General features: G+C 37.3%; 1 protein-coding gene across 2 annotated transcripts in view; it reads right to left on the bottom strand.

Annotated features, from left to right (window-relative positions):
- Vrk1 (VRK serine/threonine kinase 1) overlaps nucleotides 1-22,527 on the bottom strand; it is a 78,500-nt gene extending 55,973 nt beyond the window's left edge. For both annotated transcript variants that reach the window (XM_047542011.1, XM_047542012.1), the window contains exon 1: nucleotides 22,414-22,527. The gene's annotated coding sequence lies outside the window, so the exon portion shown is untranslated. The remainder of the gene's footprint in view (nucleotides 1-22,413) is intronic.
- Nucleotides 22,528-23,674: the final 1,147 nt, after the last annotated feature.

Raw genomic sequence — 23,674 nt, 5'->3', positions numbered from 1 at the left:
TCTAGAAGACAGGGAGGGATAAAACAGCGAACAAAGCAGACCAAAAGCCCTAGCCTTGTAGAACTTATATTTCATTCACAAGAAAAAATAAATTTAAAAAATTAAAACAAGTAAATTGTCCAAGTGTAATAATAGCTAAGCAGGGGGGAAAGCAGGGATAGGGGATTGGAGGTGTGTGGAAAGGGGATGGAATTTAAAACATGGTCTCTGGCAAACCTGACAAGAAAGTGGTATTTAAGCAAAAAATAATAATAATAATAATAATAACAATAAAGTGAGAGCAGCTAACTATGTTGATGCTCTGGAGAAAGAATCCCACATATAGGCAAGGGTAGGGGCAGGGACAGGTGAAAAGGCAGGAACATGTCCAGCTTGTTCTCTGATAGTAAGGCACTATGCAGCTGAAGAACTAGCCAGGAAAGAGTAATGACTAATGTAAACAGGCACAGGATGGAGAATATGTCTTATGCATGGGCCACTGTAAGAACTCAGACTTTAATTCTGAGTGAGACTGGAAATCACTGAAAGGACTTGAAAAGAGAAGTACCATGCTCTGACTTGCATTTTAAAAATATCACTAAGGTTGATGCATCAAAAACAGACTACAAAGTGGCAAGGCAGAAATAGCTAAAATAGTATTGCTATTGCAATAAGCACTGAATGCATTCATCTTTATTGAGTAATAAAATATCAATTTTTTAAATAACTGCAATGACTTACTAAACAGAGAGGTACAGAACAACTTAAGAGTGTTTCGTTTTTAACTTTAAACAAGCTGCCCTCCCCTTAAAAAAAAAAAAAAAAAAAAAGTCTACAGTGCCAAGTAGAAACAATTGATATTAGTGACAGATGGTCTTGGAAGCACAGTTATCATCTCTTAACTCTACATTTTCTAAGCTTTCTCTTTTTAGCAATTTAGTTCACCAGGAAATTAAACACTTGAACCCACCTATTCTGAAGGCATTTATAAAACACCTCCTTGGCATGTGCAAGAATCTGTAAGGGGCTGAAAATTCAAAGATGAATAAAATGCAACCTTTGGAATCAATAAGCTGCAATGATCTTCATGCAGAAACACCATCACACAGTTATGATTTAATATTATTCCACAAGTATTATTCAAACAAGGATCAATAAAAACTCTTCCAGGTAAACAATGTTTTTGAATGCTTTGACAAAACTATTAAAGACAGTAAACAGTTGTAGACATCTACAAAATTAAACCATACCAGGTTCATAGAGGAGGTAAAAGTGCCTCTTCCAATGACTGAAGTTTTTAAGATATCACAGAGTTACAATACTGCTGTTTCCTCTTTTCAATGAATGCCAGAAGTTCTGAACAAAACTATAAAGTCAGTTACATAAGTACCTATTATCTAAGGCAGTAACTGTCAATCTTGGTTATGTATCATTTAGCAATAGAACTCTGGAACAATAAAGACCCCATCCCACAACAGCCCCAGCATCTGTATATTTTAACACAGCATAGGGGACAGTGAGGCACAGACTGGACCACTGGTCTAGATATTTGGGTACATTTTCCTTTCTCCATTAAGTTATTCATATGCAGTATAAATGCTCTGTTATCTCCATGTCTACTGTATTTAAAGATTTTAATAAAAGTCCCTTCCAGTTTATAAGCTGGGCAAAAATATAAATTAGTGAAGAAACGATTCAGGAGGAATCCAAAACAAGACTTTACCCCATCCCATCACATCCCTAGGCCAAAATGACTCGTGTATTTCAAACTTACTTGGGATTAAGAATAATTACATGTTTTGGTGCAAATGGCTTCCAGCCAAACTACAGTAAGTCAAAGAATAAAATCAACAGAGATAATCAGTCAACAAAGAACTTCATCACCTCTTTTGCTAAATTACATCAGAAACAATTTGAAAGCAATACATCTAAAGACAATTCTCTCGCAAATGAGTTAGCTAATCGGAAGTTGATTAATGCATTTGATTAATGCTAAGAAATCATCTGAAAAGTAAAATACAGAATTCTCAGTTTATATAGCCACTTCCCAGTAACACATAAGGTCTTCATCTCATTTCTTTTTGTTCCCACAAATCCTACATTTGAGACAGAACTGTAAGAATATTCAATAAGAATAGAAAATATACTTATTACCAATGCCATTTGACATAAAAATCTGGGGCAGAAGAAAGGTGACGGACCTGCCTCTGGGTTTCTGTTAGCAATACCCAATCAATCCCCCGGTTTCACTCAGAGAATCATGCCTATCGACATGACAAACACTCACAACTATATGATACCTTTCGAAACCTTAACCATGTAAGTATCAAAATATAATACAACAAACCATGAAAATACAGAAGTGAACCTCCTGAGATAATAAACCCATAAATTCATAGATTTATTCCTAAAAAACATTAAGCTAAACTCAAACTGTGACACAATCTTTAGCAGCGATTGTCACACTAGTCATGTTTTCACACCTAAGCTGGAAAGAGCTAGGTGAAGACTCACGCTTCAAACTCTGAAAAAAACAGCAGATATAATCAAAGAAAAAATTTTTCCTACTGACATTTTTTTACTTGTATTATCAAAGTAATTAACATTAGACTACAAAATTTTCGTAGAGTAAAATGTTTAAAATATAGTACTAGATATAGTTACTCAATTTTTATTTTCTTAACTGATTTTTAAAAGTTCTAAAAGGGTTTTACCAACTGCAGAATGAATTTTTAACTGAGAACACACACTATGTTCATTTCCAGAGAGAAACCCAAGCCACCTCACCGCCACCACTTCCCCATCCCCTAGAAAGAAAGGATTCTGTCAAGTCTCTCAACATAATTCTGACTTTTGATGCTGGGGGTAGAAGATTCATCCCTGGGTTCAAAAATATCACCCAGAACCAAGAGTAAAGACACTAGAGCAATATTCAACTATTTCTAAAAGATTAGAAGCTAGAAACTCATTGCTCTATTAATGCAAGACAGTCTAACCTAAAACAAGAGCAAGCCTAAGATGTTGCCTTCAAAGGGAAGGGATACCTGGCTCGTAACCCTGACCTCAAGGAAAAAGCTACAAGAAATGCTTCTTTATGTAAACACTAAATCTTCTCTAAAACCATAAAATTTGAACTGTATTATTTATGATTTTTATATAACATTGATTGTATTAATTTTTTTTAAATAAGAGATTTTTCATTAATTCTCCTATGGAAAGGGTGGGCAAAATTAACCAACAAATTTTGTTTACAAGTAATTCTCTTAAGTGTTCACTTTTAAATCATGACAATAATTTTGTTCAATAATGAACAATATTTTTCCTGAATTAGTCTTGAGGCAGAGTTCTAGGGGAGACTATTACTAAATATACTGAGAAAACTATGATGACCAATTAACACAAGCATATAAGCATCATACTATAGCATAAAAACATAGAAGAGCTTCACAGAATCTCAAAGAAGCTTTTCTAAGCAACACATATGCCACACAGAAAACTGATAAATTAACCTAAAAAAAAAAAAAAAAAAAAGGAAATTCTCCACAAGTTAAAAAAAAAAAACGCACCATGAACAAACTCAAAAGACAAATACAAAATATCTATAAGGCATAAGACAAAGGCTAATTTTCTTATATAAGAAAAAAAAAAAAGATTGAAGTCCAACATACACACAAATAAGGAAAAATGGCAAACAGGCAAATTTACAGAAAAAGAAATACAAATGACTTCTTAAAAATAAGACTATTATAGGAATTTCCAAATGCTTACAAGTTGCAAAGTGTGATATAATGAGCACCCACATATATAAAACTCTATTTCAAAAATGAAACACTTGTTCAATGTGTTTCACATATTCCAATCCACTACCCCCTCCTAAGATTGTTTTAAAGCAAGCCCCAGACATAACATTATATATGTAAATGTTTTAAACAGGTATTTTTTAAAATATACCTTATATCATTGCCAAAAAAAATTAATAATTCCTTAATATCATCTAATAAGGTTCAAATCTCTACCAACTACCTCAAAATATATGTTCTTACATGCTGATTTCTGTACTCAGGACCCCAAAACTAGTCACTGCATATGGCTGATAGGTCTCTGAATCTCTTCACAAATGCCACCTATTTCTTTTTCTTCTTGCCTGTAAAATTTCCCACATTTTGAATTATGCTGATCATGGCCCTATAATCATTTAATATTTTTTGTTATTATTGTTGCTCTTCAGCCAAAGACCACCAGGGATACACCCACAGTTTAACAAGGTGAGTTTATTACTCCTTGCAGAGAAGCAGACCACACAGTAGGGAACAGTGAAGCATCCGAGTAAGAGGATGAGAATCTATTACAGAATCTGGGCTTCACTTTGGTAATTTGGGGAAGGTTTTTAAGGAAGCAAGAGTTTCTCTACATTGGATATGGTGAGAAAGTGGGGCAATTCTATGACTGAGTATCTCAATTTATCTAAGTTGGGGACAAAGGGAAGACAAAGCAGCCATGAGTGAAGAAGGAAGTCACTCATTCAGGCTAAGTACTCTGTAGGCAACACAGTGACCTTGGTTTTAGTTTTGTCTATGCTTTGCCTCATTTTATCATGACCTGACAGAAAACTTCTCTGAGGTAGTCTGTGAGACTCATCATGTTTAGCAGGAGAAAACATGGCCTGAGTGCAGACCAGTTTCTGAATGTCAGGGCTGGTTTTCTCTTTTTTCCTTTCTCACTGACAACAGAACTCACTTTGTGTTGTCACTGTGTCCTTTTGAGGTGACCCCAACAGTCTTAAAAATGTTTCCTTGCTTTCTACTACAAGATGTTCCAGGTTCCTCCTGTACGCTTTCCTGTTCCAAACCTAAAATCAGTCACTCCTACAAGGGGCCTTGTTTCCTTTCAATTGAAAACACTATTTGGATTCCAAAATCTGGCCCTAAGATAATCACTACACCCAGGTTGTCATTATAACCTGGAGAGAGCTACAAGAATTCCTTATCATGAAAAATATATCACCAGTCTATACTGGCATTTCCTTTTCAAATTTAGGATTACAGGATTATCATACAACCTGATTTCATATTTTCAACTCTTTTCTCTTGTTAAAATCTTAGTTCCTAATAATGTAACTCTAAATACATAAATTTTTTTCTTTGAATTTTAAAAATTTTATAAAACATTTGTTTCCAAAGTGCAAACAATAAAATATATGTTCAGGGAGTCCAACTACTATTTCTTCTCTCTTTATTCTTTCTCTCCGCAATAGTTGCTTTTTAGTTTTTAGTTTATACTTCCTGTTTTCTCTTTATAAATATCAAATAAAAGACATTTATTGGAGCTGAAGAAACAGCTCCTATTGGAGAGTGCTCGCCTAGCATGCGCAGGGGCCACAGTTCGAGTCCCCGGAAACTCAGGGGAAAGGGGGGAAAAAAAAAAGACATTTATTGGCATCTCCCACTTCCTAGAAAACAGATAAAATATGATACATCTTGTCCTATACCATGATTTCTTTCACTAACAATGTATCTTACAAATAACTATCAAATAGGCTCAGCTTCATTCATTAATAAAATGCAAATTAAAATTATTATTAAACTGACACTTTTCAGTTACATATTAGCCAAATTCAAAGAGTCAGAAAATGCACTGGGTTGATAATAGTATGGGGGGGAGGCATATCTACTTGGCATTTTTTATCAGAATTTTAAATGAATACTTCCCCTCTGGCTCGCCAAGTTCACTTCTAGTGGTTTACCCTGCTATGTATGAGCTGGACTATGTGCCTGGATATCTACTGTGACAATGTATACAATAACAGAAGACAAGAAACATCCTTAACTTAGGTCAAGATGGGCCTTATTAAATCAATTATGGTATAACCACAGAATGCAATATCATGCAATTTTTAAAGTGAAGTAGATCTATATACATCAATATGGAATACTCCAAGATATATTGTTAAGGGAAAAATGTAAGAAAGAATCATGTATTTGAATATTCCTATGCATACAAAAATAAAGAAATCTCTGATTCATGCTGCAAACACTTGAATATATACAACTGGAACCCAAAGAGTTACACACACACACACACACACACACGGCTGACTGCTAGGAACCTATGTAATCAATTAGTAACAGGCAATGCCTTAGGGGTAAGAGGTTTACTTTTCATTCTTTACCTTTTTACAAAACTTTTTAATTTTATTATTTGTGGTGTGCATGTATTAGTTTTTTGATTAAGATATTTTTAAAGAATTCTTCATAAACGTTATTAAATAAAATGTCAAAGTAATGCTTTCCAGTGTTCTTAGTTTGGAATTTGCCAGTGCTTCTGTAATATCAAGATCAGTACAAGTTGGCCCTACCAATTGCCTTAAGTAACACTGTAATTAACTATGTAGAAAAACAACTCTCAGTACCTTCGTCCGCAGAAAGATCATACCTGTGTGTTTTGAGGGGGAAGACTAGTCACTTTTTAAACAATACAGCCTGTGCTCTTCAAATAATAATACATCTCTAAAAGACCAGTAACTGAAAATGAACACCGACATAAAGTTCTTGCATTAATACAATGATTTATTTTGCTCAATTATGAATGACTGAATCTATACCAGAAATCATTTAACCACTAATTATAACATACAATGCTTACATATGAATGAAATATAAGTAATACATCATTGTTAAGCATCTATGTAGCAGACTCTATGTTGAGTAATTTAAACACATTATCTTGAATTTTTTTAATAACTACAGAACATCAGCCTTATTATACTGACTATACATATAAGGAAACTGTCCATAAGGGAAACTGAATTTGTCCATGTCCTCACAACCACTAAACAGTAAGGTCAAAGTTCAAAGTATACGTATGCAAAGTAATTTTTGCAAAAATATCCTTTTGCTAACTAAAAAAGAGCACAAACTGCAAAGCAGATCATTTGCAAAACAAAAAGTCTTAAGGTGGCAAAATATTTGCTTTAATTACTAATAATATAGTCAAAATTATAATTGCTAGAGTACAAAAGACAAAACAGAAACATTTTCACATTATTATAAACACATATTCCACAGCCTAACTCTATGAAATAAATAGTAGTATGACTTTGAAAGATTTAAAGAATAAAAGTAATAAATCAGTCTTCAAAATGTTTTTAGTTGCTTTTTAAAATGTATTAGCCAGGGGGTTGGGCATATAGCTCAGTTGGTAGAGTGCTTGCCTTGCAAGCACAAGGCCCTGGGTTTAATCCCCAGCATCGCAAAAATAATAATAATAATAATAATAATGTATTAGCCAGGTGTGGAGGCACATGCCTATAGTCCCAGCTACTAGGGAGGCTAAGGCACGAGGATCACTTACGTCCATAAGTTAAGACCAGATTCATGTTGAAATACTTGTTTGTGTGTGCGTGTGTGTGTGTGTGTATTAACACAAAATCAGTTGAAAAAACTTGATAGGATAAACCACTACAGGATACAAGAGGGGGAAAAGTTAAGAAAATACTACATGTATAAAAATAGTGCATTTAATGAGACTATCTTCTTGGTTCCAGTGCAGTTTCCTCTGTAATATCAGTATCTGAATGATGGCATTTTTGTTATCATTTCTTACTAAATTGTCCAGACAAAATCAGCTACTCAACAATCTAATCTGCCTACATGCAAAAGAAATAATATAAAAGTCTCAGCACTAGAGCATGTTAAGAGCACTAAGCATACACACCCCTGCATACATTTCATGGAACTAAAGACACTATATTACCACCAGCAGTATATCTTGTCAGTCTCTTTTGATTTATTTTGTAAGACTCTGGAAATCAGGGATCCTGTCTTACTCACCTTGGTATTCTTTTAGTGTAACATGATGAGAAACCAACAGATATTTCCTAAGAATAGGCTGAATTAAAGTCATGGTCCAGGTTCACCTCCTACAAACTCAGACAAGACCCACTTCTTCAGGTCCTTTTTCCTCACCTGTAAAATGAGAATCTTGGATTACAGTCCAAGGCCAGGCATTTTACCAGTTTGTAGGGAAAGAAGTATAGTTCATTTTAGAACCAGTATGAATTAGGAAGGATGTACATTTTCCAAACGAAGGTAATCCACAATCACATACGTTACCAAGGGAAGGTGTTATGGTTTGGATGTGAGGTATCCTCCAAAAGTTCACATGTGTGCGACAATGTAAGAAGTTTCAGAGGAGAAATGATTGGATTCTGAGTCTTAACCTAATCAGTGAATTGCTCCCTGATGAGATTAACGGGAGGCAGGATGGGTGTAGTTAGAGGAAGTCGTTAATTGGGGGCATGGCTATAGGGTATATATTTGTATCTAGCGAGTGGAGTCTGCTTCCTGATTATCAACTTCCCTCTGCCACACTCTTCAGCTATGATGTTCAGCCTCACCTAGAGCCCTGAGGCATGGTGCCAGACTTCTATGAACTGAGACCTCTGAAATAGTAAGCCCTCAATTTTTCCTCTTCTTCAGTTGTGCTGGCCAGGTCCTTTAGTCACAGCAGCAAAAAGGTTGACTAAAACAAGGCTTGGGAAGTCTCTTAACCCTCCTGCTTACTATAGAATGAACATTCCCTGAACAAAAGGGAAGAAAAAATAAGGAAAAAATGTTTTGAGTTGAAAATAAATCAAGGTAAACATCAGAAGGCTAATGAACTCAATAATAAAAATAATTCAACTTTTAAATGGGCAAAAAGGATTTGGATAGACATTTCCCCAACACGGATAAGAAAATGGCCAATAGGCACTTAAAAAGATTCCAATTCATGAGTCATTAGGGAAATAAAAATCAGAAACAGGAGATACTAATTCATACCTACCATGATGAGTATAAACAAAAAGGCAGACAATAAATAACAAGTATTGGTGGGTCTGGAGAGATCCGAACCCTTTACACATTACTAGGGAGAACGTAAAATGGCGCAGCCTGCTTTGGAAAACACTTCAATAATTCCTAAAAAAACTGAACAGAGTTATGGAAACACACGTCTATACAACAACTTATACTCAAAAGTTTGTAGCAGCATTATTTATAATAGCCAAAAAATGTAAGCAACCCAACTACCTTCAACTGATGAATGAGTAAATAAAATATGGTATATATACACACACAATGGATTATTCAACAATAAAAAGACATTAAGTACTAATACATGGTAGAACATAAATACTCTTGAGACTGTTAAGTGAAAGAAGCTAATCATAAAAGATCACAAAGTATATAATTCCAATTATGTAAATTTACAGATAAAAATCAGATAGTGGATTCTTAGGAATGTAGACAGGGATAAATGGATGGTGACTGCTAATGGGCAGGGGTTTCTTTTAACACTGATGAAAATATTCTGAATTTCATTGTAGTGATAGTCACAGGCCTATGGATACACTAAAGACCACTGAACTGGCCCCTTTAACAAATTGTATGATACATGAGTTATCTCAACACACTTTAAGTCAATGAAAGGAAAAATTTGATCAAGGACAACAAAGGAAGCAACACCAGCTACACTAGGTTATATACCATTCTGTATAGGCCTACAGACCTATTGAAAGACCCATTCAAAAAAGGGAAGAAATCACAACAAAGTAGACTGCTAAGAACACAAAAGAACCAGCAGATGGTAAATTTTCCATTATGTCATTTAGGGTGCCTCCTGACTTACTCTTCTCAGGAACCCAAGCACAGCATGCAAACCTGATACTGAAATTTAGAAGGTACGACACTTTCCAGGAATAAATATTAAAGATAGGAGAGAGAATTTTTCAAGACTAGAGCTCACTGATCAATCACAAATGACTTCTGCTGAATGATGGATTCCACATTTCATCTGTGATTCTTTTAAGTTCAAGTAGGAAACTAAAAGAAACAACAAATAAAATGAATAGTATGTAGGGATGACTTTCAAAAATGAAACTGGTGCCCTAAGCCACAAATGCTAACACAGAAGAATGAGCTCCTGACAAAAGTACGTGTGCTAGTAAGATGAAAAGAACATTTCTGAACAGAGATTTGTTAACATGCCCTTCATTGGCCACTAAGATAAGGATGGCATATTCATACCAAGATATCATAAACCCGGGAGACGTCATTGATACATTAGAAAACGAATTCAGATACAAGATTCTAACAAGTCTCAAAAAACTAAAACTAGGTAGAATGATCCAGCAAATCCAAGTCAGAGTGAAAATGAGAAAACATTCCATCCAGATTCTTCAATTTACAGATGAAGCTGAGGCCAAAGGGATCTAATAACATGCCCTAATTCAGAAGACTCAGTAAAGGTAAACAAAAGCTGAAAAAACAAGAATCCTAACTCCCAAGCTGTTTCTACCTGACCCAATGCAACCTGCTACTACTTGTACAGATTAAGTGTGTAAATTGGAAAAAAAAAAAAAAAAAAGAATCCTGAGCCCTACTTTACACCACACTAAAGTCAATTCTTAGGAACTTAAACCTAAAAGTGAAAGGCAAAAAGACAAAGTATAAAGTTCCTAGAAAGTGAATATTTTCATGATCATGAAATAGCAAAAACTTAAGTAGAACAAAAAAGCCCTAGCCACAAAGGAAAAGATTATTAGGAATTGGTTAAAATGTACAATTTCAGTTCATCACAAACACATTACAAGAGTAAAATGGCAGGTCACATAGAAGGGGGCTTTACATTCACATGTTTAACAAAAGATTTATATTCAGAATATATAAAAATTCCAACATTTCCATACAAAAAAGGACAGATGACCTGATTTGTTACAAAACGGGCAAAAGACTGAATACTTTTCAACAGAGGAAATCTAAATGGCGAACAGGTAACATTAAACAAGGTGCTCAAATCAAAAATCATGAGGAAATGTTAATGAAAATCACACTGAGATCTTCTATACCACTAATATGGTTTTAAGAGGGTTTTAAAAATTGTTTAGCTGACAGTTTCAAGTGGAGGCAAGACTTAGCAACTGAAACGCTTGCGTTGGGAGGAATAAACTGGTACGACGACTTGGGAAACTGGCAATATCTATCAGTATCTATTATAGCAAAAGATATTAAAGCATACACTATGATTACTGTTCTACTCCTGGATATACACCCAACTAAAACTAGTATGTGTACCAAAAGATATCAACATTACTATAATTACTTTTTAAGATGCTACTAAAATTATTACAGTAGCATTATTCATAATTATCCCAAAGAATCAACTTTTTCAATATCCATCTGTAATAAAATGGATAAATTCTGATATATAATTTGTGGCGGTTTTAAACAACAGCCACAAATTCTTTGATGCAACTTCTAAAAATGAATGGTCTATGTTCCCTTTTCTTGAATCCAGGCAGGCTGAGTCTATTTCAACCAAGTATGGCAGAAGTGATGTTATGACTCTGAAGCCAAAACATTCTCAGAAGACACTTCTGGGAACTCAGCTAACATGCTGTGAAAAGCCATGGCCTCATGGTCCCACAGGAAGGTTACTCCAGTCAACAAGCCTGGACCATCCTGGTCTTCAAGACATCCCAGTCCAGATACTAGAAATGGAGTGAAGGAGACTCTAAATCATTCTAGACCCCTACCATGTGAAGCAGTGACAAGTCATTCCCACCAAGAATTTATGAACATGATAAAATAAAATGTTTTTTATACCACTAAATTTGTAGCATCGTGTCATGCAGTAATCAATAACAAAAACTAGTGTGTTTGGCAGTAACAGATAAATATACTACAAAGTTATTTTTTTAAAAATTCATGCAATAACATGGGTAAATCTCAGACACAACAATGAATGATAGGAATCTGGCAAAAAGTAGAACAAAGTGTATATTACATTACATTATCATTTACATGAGTTCAGAACCACATGAAACTAATCTATAGTTAGAGAAGTTAGAACAGTGGTTACCTTGGTGGAAGTTCAACTGAAAAGCAGCACAATAGAGGTGTCTGGGGTGCTAGAATAATCAATATCTTGATCTGGGTAGTGGTTATTATAGTGTTCAGTTTGTATGCATTTTTTTGTTATACTTCAAAAAAATGTTTTAATCAGTAGAATCTGGTAACCAAACAGATGCAAATGTGTGAGGGAGAAATAAAGGAAGACTCCAAGTCTTCAGGTATGGAGACTAGGTACTACCATTAACTCAACAGTTAAGTCATGGGGCAAATGCATACAAGGGCAGAAAGCAGCAATTGTCTCCTATTCGTTTTGCATTCCACTATCTACCAATCCAAGTCATTCCAGCTCCAAGATACTCTTCTCATTTTCATCCTACCTCTATGACCACCCCTTCTTGGTCTCCTGCACGGCCTCCTTTCTGCCCAGCTGCTGCTTAATTTCAGGACTCCCCACCCAGGCTTCTCTCAACTCTCTTTTCAATCTGCACACCCACACATGCATATTCGTTTATCCTCCATATATCCAATCTCAGCTAATGACATCATTACATACTTGTTCTTTTAAGCAAGAAACTTCTAATTTGATCAAGAACTAGGATTCCAAAATATCTTAAAACACTGAATTAGCCAAATTCAATAAAAAATAAATGTAAGAGCATAAACACAAGCCCCCATGGCTGGGACCTAAAATTAATGCAAAACAACAGGATGAAGAGATGGTTTAGATAGATAGAGAGGTTTTGCTCAAGTCTAGGCTCAATTTGGTCATCCAAATAATGTAACTAATAATAAAAATACAATATGAAGAAAAAGGAAGGCAATATTCTTCCCCAGAGTAACAGAAGAAAAGTGCAATACCTAGAACAAGAGAGGCAACTCTATTTTTTAATATCAAGTCATGCCTGGAGTACTGCACTCAATTATAAGCACTATAACTTAAAAATGGAATTTTAAAATACGGAAAGCCACCAGTGTGGTGAACTGACATAAAACATATCATGTAAGGAATAGCCATGTAAGGAACAGCTAATGAACTGGAGATGTTTCAACTCAAAAAGACTAAGAATACTTGATAACTTTTCACAAATTTGAAAGGATGTTATATGGTAGGGGAATCCAGCTTGTACATGTCTCTAAAAGAACAGAGTAGAAAGAATATGATTTCTACTCATGATAAGAAAGAACTTTCTAACAGTCAAAACTTTAATAGAGATAGCATAGGCTGTCACTAGAGCAAGGGTTCTCAACGGGGAATGACTGTCCCCTGAACACTAGACATCCTACAATGCAAACAATCCCAAACAAAGAATGACACCTCTAAAATGTCAACCATCCCAGGGGAAAAACTGCCCTACATGTAGTGAGTTTCCTTCACTGGAGTTCTCTGTCATTATATATAAATATGCCAGGCAATCTCTGGATGATGTCCAAAAAATGACTTTCAAGGATGGGGAGAACAAGTTGCAAAAAGACACTGTTTTGCATAACTCCCTACAGAAAATGACCTTCAGGTATATTAAGATGATGATGATGACATTTACTGAACATTTACTGTAGGTCAGATATTACACAGAGATTTCTATACATACTTTGTAGTTAATTCTCACAATAACTTTATAAAATATGTATTATTTTACCTTGATTTGATGTTAAGCTAGGCTACCCTAATGTTACATAGCAGTCGATAAATGAACTCTGATCTATCTGATTCCAATTACATAAATCGCTATACAAAGCATAAAAATGAAGTGACCTTCAAAGCTTTCATACTCCAGAAAACAAAAGAAAAAATATTACGGAAGTATCAGTACAAAGTCTAAACAGGTTTAAACTCATTGCAAACTTAGTTGGCTAGGAGAAAAAAGGAAAGGATTATTCGAAGTAGTCCTGTGTTGAAGGAGAGGGAACAATTATCCTGATTGTCCCCAATTGCCTACTTCTATAAGAGCCAAGAAGCTCTTATATACCCATGGAATCTCAGTCAGAGCTGGGATTAATGATGACATCCTTTTATCCATAGGCGTGAAAGCTCAGGATGGACAGACGTTTGAACATCCCCGACTGGGAATCCTGCCCTTAACAAATACACTAGATGCAGATACATGGTTTCTTGGCTGCCTATACTCACGCCCATCTGTCAGGATGGCAGTGTGCCTGCTCACATGTTGGTCAAACTGTCACTAGGGCATAGGTGCCAAGCAATGATAGTTTTAAATGGGCAGCTTGCATAGCACTGTAAGAGCTTGCTCTTCATAGGGGGAAAAAAGAAAACTCTCTGTGATAATACTGAAGGGCTGCAATCACAAATGAAATATTCTTGATAAACCTCAACATTTAAGTGGAAAGGAGATCTAGACCAGTAGAAAAGAGTCAGACTAAGGAAGTTAAATCAAGAAAAGGGACTTTGAAACTCAATTGTCACAGTAAAGCTTTCCACACCACCAACCTTTCATGAAAGTACATCTTCAAAACCTCTTATGCAGGAAAGTCCTTTGCTCAACAAGTTATCATTGTTTTTAAATGGGATGCTGTTGTTCCATGTTCTAAACAAAAAAAGTAAAAATGCACTCATTTCTAGTAGTTTGTTTAACATTATACAAGTTTCATTTGTTAACTGGGTTTTTTTTTTTAATGAAATAAGTTTAATCTATACCAAAGGTAATCTTTTAAATGCGTAAAAGAAAACACATGAAACTTCCACAGATGAAAGGGGTGGGTACAGCTTGTACGGAAAAGAAATCAAGAACTGAAGTGGGTGATAAGAAAAAAAAAGTAAGTATTTTAAGTCACAAATTAAAATACCGTGATTCAAGGTCAGAACAATAGGACTATTACTATCAGGTCCCCCTCACTGAAAGCATGTTCCTAAACTACATCTAGGTCACTGTTCTACCCTTAAAGACTTTATGGATCACTGGCATTATGATCTAATTTCTTTCCTGTCTGGAAATTCTTCCCTAAGACTAAAACCCTAATACTGCAATTTGAGCCATTTGTTCTTATTCAGTCCTCAGTGATTTTTGAAGAACAGCTGGTCATCATCATTCTCTGAATAGTTCTTCATACACAAGTATCAGGACATACTGATTAAAGAACCCCTGAATCTCTTCTTTGCCATGATAAATAAATCTGATTCCACTAACTTTTCCTCATTGGACCAATTTATCAACTCTTTCTCATCATTTCTCAACTTCTGGATCCTTTTCAGACTTGATTAAAAAATAATATCATCCACATTAACAATAAATCAACTCAAACTACTCTTCTTCACCTATATACAACTTACTAAAAGTAGCATTAATAATGAAGGCGTTAGTCCAGCAGAATTCTCAATGTGCATCAATGAAGACGGGGCAAAGGTCTGAAATGCACCATTACCCTTTGTATAGTTTGGCTAAGAATCCCAAAGACCCTTGTGTTAGAACAGAGTCTTGATCACATAGTGTGGTGCTACTGGGAGGTGGTGGAAGCTTTAGAAGGTAGAGTCTAATAAAAAGAAGTCAAGTCATTAGGATTGTACCTTTGAAGGGAATACTGATCCCTGTCTCTACTTCCTGGATGCCATGAGTGAGCAGCTTTCTTCACCAAACACTCCCTCCATGGTAATACTGTCTCACCACAAGCCTAAAATAGGGCTAACTATGAACTGAATTGAAACCTCCGAAACCATGAGCCAAAATAAACCTTTGCTCCTTATACATTGATTATTTCAGGTCTGAGTGATGGAAAGCTGTCTAACACAGCCTTCTAGGACATACTAGCATCTTAAAATAATCTGAAGTGACATCAATTTTTTAGTTTTCTGGTAGATCTTTGTAACAAAATTATGCTTACATCCTGCTCTTCCTACCAGTGTCTACTCATAAACTAACTAGCCTTCCTTAAACTGCCCCCACCCCTCATTCACAGTTATTTTCTCTAGGACATGTCTTTGCTCATGCTATTTTCTGATGTTTTCCCACTTTTTTCAAGGTTCAAGTCATGTCATACCTTCAGAAATCTGTATTCACGTTTACTTAATTGCTCATTCATTTCCTCCTGGCTTCACGTTGGTGCTTAGTTTACAATGTATGGCCAACTGATTTTTTTTATCAAGGTTTAAAAAAAATAAATGGAAAAAGGGTAGTCTTTTCAACAAATGGTTTTGGAATATCTGGACATCCACAGACAAAAAGCAAAAGGAACAAGAGCTAAACCTCATATCCTGTGCAAAAATTAACTCAAAATGGACCATATATAAAAATAACACATAAAATTATAAAAACAAGAAAACAAGTGAACATTCTCCTGACCCAGGGTTAGGCAGAAAGTTCTGGGACATCATGGCACCAAAAACAATCCATATGCTGATAAACTGGAATTCATCAAAGTTTAAAAACCTTTGTGCTATGAAAGACACCATGAGAATGAAAATACATGCCAGAGACTGAAAGAATACATTTACAAATAATATATTTAGCAGAGGATTATCCAAAACATACAAAGTTCTAAACACAGCAATAAGAAATAAACCAATTACAAAATGGGGAAAAAAAAAAAAAGAAACTTGAACAGAGAAGTCAAAGAAAATATAAACAGCAAATAAACACATGACAATTAGCCATTAGAGAAGTGCAAATGAAAGCCTTGGTGACTGCTACACCACACACACACACACAAAATACAACCAATAATGAACAATGACATATTACAGTAATGACAGGACTGTAAAATGATGCAGCTATGCTGGAAGACTGGCAGTTCCTTAAGTTAAACATACACTTACCACACAACCCAACAGTTGCACAGCTGGGCATTTATCCTAGAAAAATGATGATTTACAGTCACACAAAAACCTGTACATAAAAGTTCATAGAAGCTTTATTTGTAATCACCTAAAACTACAAATAATCATTCATTCTTCAATGAGAAAGGTGGTAGTCCTATAATGGACATATTACAATTATCAAAACAATGATCAAAGCTAGGAAACCAACCTTGCTATAGTATTAGTAATCAGATTATTCATCCAAGTTTCATTTTTAGATTCTTTGTGTGTATGGTCCTATGACCTTTTATCCTCTGTATATATTCACGTAACCACCACCACAATCAGGACACAGGACTTTTCTATCATTCCAAAGAAATTCAGGAAAAACCCAAATGAACATTGATCTGTTCTTCATTTTTATGTTATCATTTTTGTAAATGCTATATAAATGGAATTGCTGGCCTCCACGAGAGGCAGGCACTTTTAGGAGCTAGTTCCTATACTTATGGGAGGTGGGAGCTGCTGCCCCATAAAAGGTTATTAACACACCTTTTTCTTTTGGTTTCAGTTAAGGTTCTTTGGGAGAAACTTTTAAGGAACCAGCCAAAATCACCCAGTCACTAACTCATTTGTAGGTAACCTAAACTTTACTCATTATAACACCAAGTTCTCTACCCAGAGGAAATCCTGATGGTCATTTTTTTTTTTTTTGAACATGTGATTACCACCTCCAATGACCACACTCAGGAATGTGCTTATCTCTATATGTAAGGATGAATCTTTCCTATATGAACAAGTTTCTCCAATAAAAACCCCTGGCTTTCTTTGTTCAGAGAAAACACTAACTTGTAAACAAACTCCACTGCTCACCTTACTTACAGCAAGAAACACAACCCTCTCTTCCTCTTTATCTCCTGGTTGATTATTGGCCTTGCATTCACCAAGTGGTGAACTCACTGCATTCTGCTACAGAATCATATATAACCTTTTGACATTGGTTCTTCCACTTTTTTTTCCTTCCCTCAAGCCTATAAATTCCATCCAAACCACGGTATCAACAGATCATTTCTTTTTATTGATGAGTGGTGTTCTGCTGTATGGTTATGCCACATTTTATTTAACTATTCACCCACTGAAGGACAAACATGGGCTGTTTCTGGTTTGGGGCTATTATGAATAAAAGTTGCTATGAGTGGTCCTGTGCAGGTTTTTGTATAAATACAAGTTTTTAATTTCTCCAGAAAAATGCCCTGCAGTACACCTGCTAGATCATATGTTAAGAGTAAGGCTAACTTTTTGAGAAACCACCATTCTAATTTCCAGAATGGCTACACCTGTACAATTAGAGTCCCATGTTACACACGAGAGGCAATATGAGAGACATGATTCCTAAAATGTTTTCCATAAGCCTGAAAACACTAGATCATCTCTTAAATTTTATAACCTCAAAGTCTTTTAAAAAGCAAATTTTAAACAATTTTTCCTGATTCCCAAATACTCTTTATAACACCTAAAGGTAATTTTCATTTTATAATTTATAATCATATGTATATAAGAATTTATAAGTATATGTAATCTGTATATTGACAGCTACTGTTATATTAAATAGCAAACTGCAAAAAAAGTGAAGTAACATTTAAGCCCGTAATAGAAATAGTAAAAGTTCCTTCTTCCAGCCTAAGACTAAAACTTCCACAGCACTTTCTAGTACTTAGTATTGTGAAATGTGATCCCAATGCATCAATATATGAACATCAAAAGATGATATATGTATACATGTTCTGCTGATACCTGGCAAACAATTTGAGAAAAAACAACTTGAAACACAGTGTAGTTATCTTGGTTAGAAGATATCTAATTTCATGGTTTGCTTTTTTACTTTTAGATAAAACTGACAATTATAAAATGCAGTCTGGGTTCTTAAAACGAGGAGATAAGTCTAGAGCAGACACAGTAGCTCACATGTGAAGAGTAGCTATACTGGCAGCCCACAAGGAGAAAATTAATGCACAGAAATAGATTATAAGACTTCAAAAAGGGTCTCATAATAGGATGGTGCTGCCCTCATCACTAATAATCTTCCAGTTCTTATTTTTAGTCCTTTGTGCAACCATTATGTTCCTGAAACTGAGGTATATTAAGATAGTTTCCTTCCAATGTAAGTATATTTACTTTAAAAATATATAACAGAACATTCTTGAATCTCAAACTAATTACTTTGCAATTTAATTACAACTTCCATCTATTATAAATTCCCACATAATGCACAACTTACTGATAAACATTTTAGTATAAAATGTTTTTGTTGGTGTTTTTGTTTTTGTTTTTTGGTACTGGGGATTGAAGCCAGGGGTACTTAAACACTAAGCCATATTCCTGACCCTCTTTTTGTATTTTATTTTGAGACAGAGTCTCACTGAGTTGCTTAGAGCTTCTCCAGGTTGCTGAGGCTGGCTTTGAAACCACAATCCAACTGCCTCAGTCTCCTAAACTACTGGGATTACAGGCATGAGCCCCCAGGCCTGGCCTAAGATATGTTTAATAGTTATCCCAAAATATGCCAGTAAGAAGAATGTTTGTCTTAACTTTGAAATCCTATAATACTGGTTCTCATTCTTTAGGCTCAAACCCATGAATAGGAGTTATTTCAAGGACACATCAAAATGCAAGGACAGTCATGTGCCACAATAACATTTCAGTCAACAGACTACATAGAAGAAGCAATCCTGGAAGACTGCATCACCTAGTGATGTGGTAGCAGTTTATATCAATACTTTCTTAGAATGTTCACCCATCACCTAATGTTGCACTTCTCATTGCTCAAATCATGTCTCTGTTGGGCAGTGAGTCATGACTGTATTTACCTGAACACCAAATAAAAAATATGGTTCACAACGAGAATTTTTCAAAGTTGACAAAGAGGTGCCATGGCTAATAAAATTCTCAACAAACTTCTTGAGAATGTTTGTAAAAGTAGTTTCTTGTCATCAGTATTTACTGATGAATATTAAAAACCTAATACTTTGTACGGATTGGGGAGGATACTTCATGCCTCTACAGGTTTTTTTTTTTTTTAAACTGTTGTGTATATGTCATCCAGAACAAGGATGTATTTGAATTTGAGCACGAAGATTTAAAGCAACATTGGGAGAGATGGAGCAAGAGTAATTGGGAAAGCTCATGAAAGTACTTCAAAAACAGCAACCTTAGAATATGAAGCACTTAAATCATTATTCAGGAGCCAAGGTGGGCAGGATCCAGTGGCACAACCCTCTTCCCCTCTTTGCAATGGCAAGTGGAAAGAGTCACAAACTTTGGTTAAAAAGGCCAAATATAGAGTACAAATACATCTTGGTTAGATCACCTAGCAAAATGCTTTGTGAGACATCATCTACAATCTTTCTAAATTAATCTAGCAGTCCTATAAAAATTCCACATTTTCTACATTTCACCAATACTGCAGTTTTTCATATGTGCCTTACACATTCACTGGCTTCTTGTATGCCAGATGCTAAATAACTAAAGTCAAAAAGAACAATTTACATTAATTTAAAACAAAGAAAACCTGCTTCAACAAAACAACAGGACAAGAACGGACTTTGCACCTAGTACAATTCCTGGCAAACAGGTAGGCACGTGATCTCTACTGAATAAATGAATCCACTTCTTCTCACTCTGAAAAATAACCTCAGAAAGTACATAAAACATGCACCAGTCTGAAAAATATTCTCTAGTCCTATTCAGTTACCAATCATTTTCAGAACCCATCAAGACCAATTTTCAGGAAAGCCTAGCTCACTCGCACAAAGAAGCAGCATTTAATTCCCATTAGGCTCACTGCCTGATATGTGCAGATAAGAGCATTTGCACATTTGCATAAATTCAGGAGTCATCTTTCATTTGATGTAAGGTGAATTTCAAAGCTTTGCTTCATTTCCAAATGTTTTATTTTTTCAAATAAAAAATATTTTAAAGTTTTATTTTTTTAATCAAAGTCCTATTCATAGTATATCTTATTAGGGATGCTGTAGAGAAAAAAAGTTGTCAAAATTAAAATCTTGCTTTCCTTTCCTAGGCATCTGGGACAGTTACTTATTACTATTTCACATTAGTTTTCAAACTTAAGAAAAAAAAAAGTTGGCCTGTTTCCTTTAGGAAATTTAATTTTAGGGTCTGTCAACATTTTGAAGCATTACTGTTATTTTTAAAATACACATTCACATACTGGAATAAAACTTAGCATAAGCTTTCCATATAACCATTTCCTGGGCACTTACTAACTTACTATATGCCAGGCTCTATGCTTAACACATTACTCCATTATCTCATTTGTTTAACAAATATCCTCCCATAATTTCTGCAGCATTGAGCATAACAAGAAGCCATTACACTATAAAACTGGTATTTGTGCTGTTTACTGGTACTGCACTACATTGACAGTAATGTCAAACACAAGTTTATTGTCATTAAATTCTACCTCTGCCTCTGAATCTGATCAGCAATGTTGAGATGCACAAATACCATCTGTGGTAGCATCAACACAACAGAGAAAGCTATTATTAAGTGACTACAGTACTTAAGTCACATTCCCTTCTATAACATAGGTAAGCAGTCAAACATAATCTTATCTACCCAGACATTTAATTCCAGTTAGTACATGCCATTTTGAATGGCAAAACATAACCTGCACAAAATGATTATGTAAAGAACCCTTGCTTCTTTCGGAAATTGTTTTAAAATTGTAGATGTATGCATGCTCAGCATGTCATAAAAAGTGCGATGCCTTTATTCTGAACTCTTAAAAATAAATGTTGCCCTACGTTGTTTTTCACTTTTTTCTGAATCTCAGACTCAACAGATGGGCAACTCCAGTCCAAAACACAACACGCACATAATTAATGAGGCTCTTCAACAGTTCCCTAAATTTAACCACGACTCTCCCAGTGGCAAAACTGGTATTTCCAAGTAGTTTCAAGAAAAGGGAAATGGGGATGGGGGTGGAAGAGCCCACACAAAGAAAAAGAGAAACGGGTGACTTTAAAGAAAAGATGTTAAAAAAGGAGAGAGAAAAAAAAAAAATGGGCGGCCTCAAACTAGCGTCTGTCTCTGCGACTCGGTCCCAAGACGACTGTGCCGGGAGGAGGACGAGCGGCCCTGAAGACAGCCGCAGCAGTCGAGGGCGGCACCGTGCGCGAGGCCGCAGGCGGAACCGTCAGGGTCCCCGCCGAGGCCCCGGTGGAAACCCGCGGGCAGCAGTCGAGGGCGGCACCGTGCGCGAGGCCGCAGGCGGAACCGTCAGGGCCCCCGCCGAGGCCCCGGTGGAAACCCGCGGGCGCGGCGCAGGCCCGGGCCCCCGCGGCAGGACGCGGGGCTGAGGCGGCGGCCGCGGGCCGGGGCGGACAGCCCCGCAGGCCGAGTCTCCGGGCCGCTGGCCCCCGCCGTCCCTCCGGCCCGCGCTGGCCCGGCCTGGTTCGGGAAGGCCTCTCCGAACGCGCACGCCGGCGCCGCGCGGCCGCCCCGTTTCCCTTCCGGACCCGGCCGCGGCCTGGACCGCTCGGCCGGACGCCGTACCACAGCGCACACAGGGCCGGGTCCTCAGCCGCCGGGCCCGGCAGTCGTGCAGGACTGAGTGCGCCCCGAGCGCTGGCGGACCCGAGGGAAGCCAGGAAGGCGCGGACGCCAGTGGCGGGTGAGGCAGCCGCCAAGGCCCGCGCCGCCACCGCCGGGCCGCCCGTCCCCGCGCCCCACCTCGGCGCGTGAGCCCTTGGACCGCGCCGCCCGAGGCTTCCCTACCCCGAACAGCAGACCCGTCGCCTTCAGTCTAGTACGAACTTCCCGCCGCTGTCGCCGACTCGCAACTCGGCGGCGACGCCGGCCCCTCCACACCCTGCAGTACGAAGCCTTCCCATTGGCTCTGGGCGACGGGGGAGGCGGGGCGATCGGAACGCGGCGGGGCGGGGCCGAGCTTTCCCCGCCTCTCCAGGCATGCCGGGAGCTGTGGTCCGCGCGCCCGCTGCACATTGGGAATTGGAGTCTTAGCGGCAAAGTAGGTCGCCATCCCTCTGGTCCCGAGGGCTTCTGGGAAGTGTGGTTCACAGCTTCTGACTTCGACCTTCTGAAGAAATACTGGACCATCGCTGGTAGGAACTGAAGTACGTACGGCCGGTATTCAGAGTGGCTTAGTTTATTAAGTGTATCGACAGAGGATTGGATGAAAAAGAAGCCGTATGCCCCCATTGGCTGAGTGTCTGCCCTGCATACTCGAATTTGCATTTGCCTGTCTGTGGAAGAAACCACGTGCAGTTCAAATCCTAGCTCTTCCACCTTAGAGCTTTACAACCTAAGAGAAATTACTTAACCTCTGTGAGCCTTGGCTTTCTGTTTCTGTTAGGATTAAATGAGACAATGTACAGGCAATAATTTGCACTCATTTGGTGCTCAAGAAATATGAGAGCGTATTGGTATTATTCTACTCACCTGTTGTCAGGTGTCTCAATTCTATCTTTCAAAGTCTGTTTCAGTATATACCTACCCTCTGCAAAATTTCGGCTGTAATTTTCTTATACAAGTTTGCCTTGTATTTACAATCACTTGTCTAAGTCTCCATCAGCCACAAGACAGCAGGTTTTTGCAGACCGGGGTGCTATTCCAGGTCAAAATCACAAGGCTAAAAGCAGAAGGAGATTTACAATGAAGCATGAGTTTCAAGACCTCTCTTTCGTGGTACCTTCCAAAGCCTTGGAAAGGACCTTAACAGCGTGTTTACATCACTTTGGGAGTTTTTTGGTATGATTGTCTTAAAGTGATCCCCCAAAATTGGGTGAACATCAGTCCGCACAAAACGTGGAATCACTGTCCTTTGGACAGCGCATTGCACTGCTGTCTTAACGTTTGCCCCTCCAGATACCCTCACCTGCACCAGATTCTCCCTATCCTGCCCTCTTCCCAGAGAAGCTGCCCCCTACAAACCACTTCAAGGTCCCTGTGCTCCCTGGCTTCTGTTGGGGTCAGCCTGTGGGGAACCCCACAAAGGATTGGAAGGAAAGCTAAGGGT

This window comes from Sciurus carolinensis, chromosome 2 (assembly GCF_902686445.1).
Source record: "Sciurus carolinensis chromosome 2, mSciCar1.2, whole genome shotgun sequence".
Classification (NCBI taxonomy): domain Eukaryota; kingdom Metazoa; phylum Chordata; class Mammalia; order Rodentia; family Sciuridae; genus Sciurus; species Sciurus carolinensis.
Note: the sequence above shows the minus strand (reverse complement) of the source record. Positions and strands in the feature narration are given on the sequence as shown.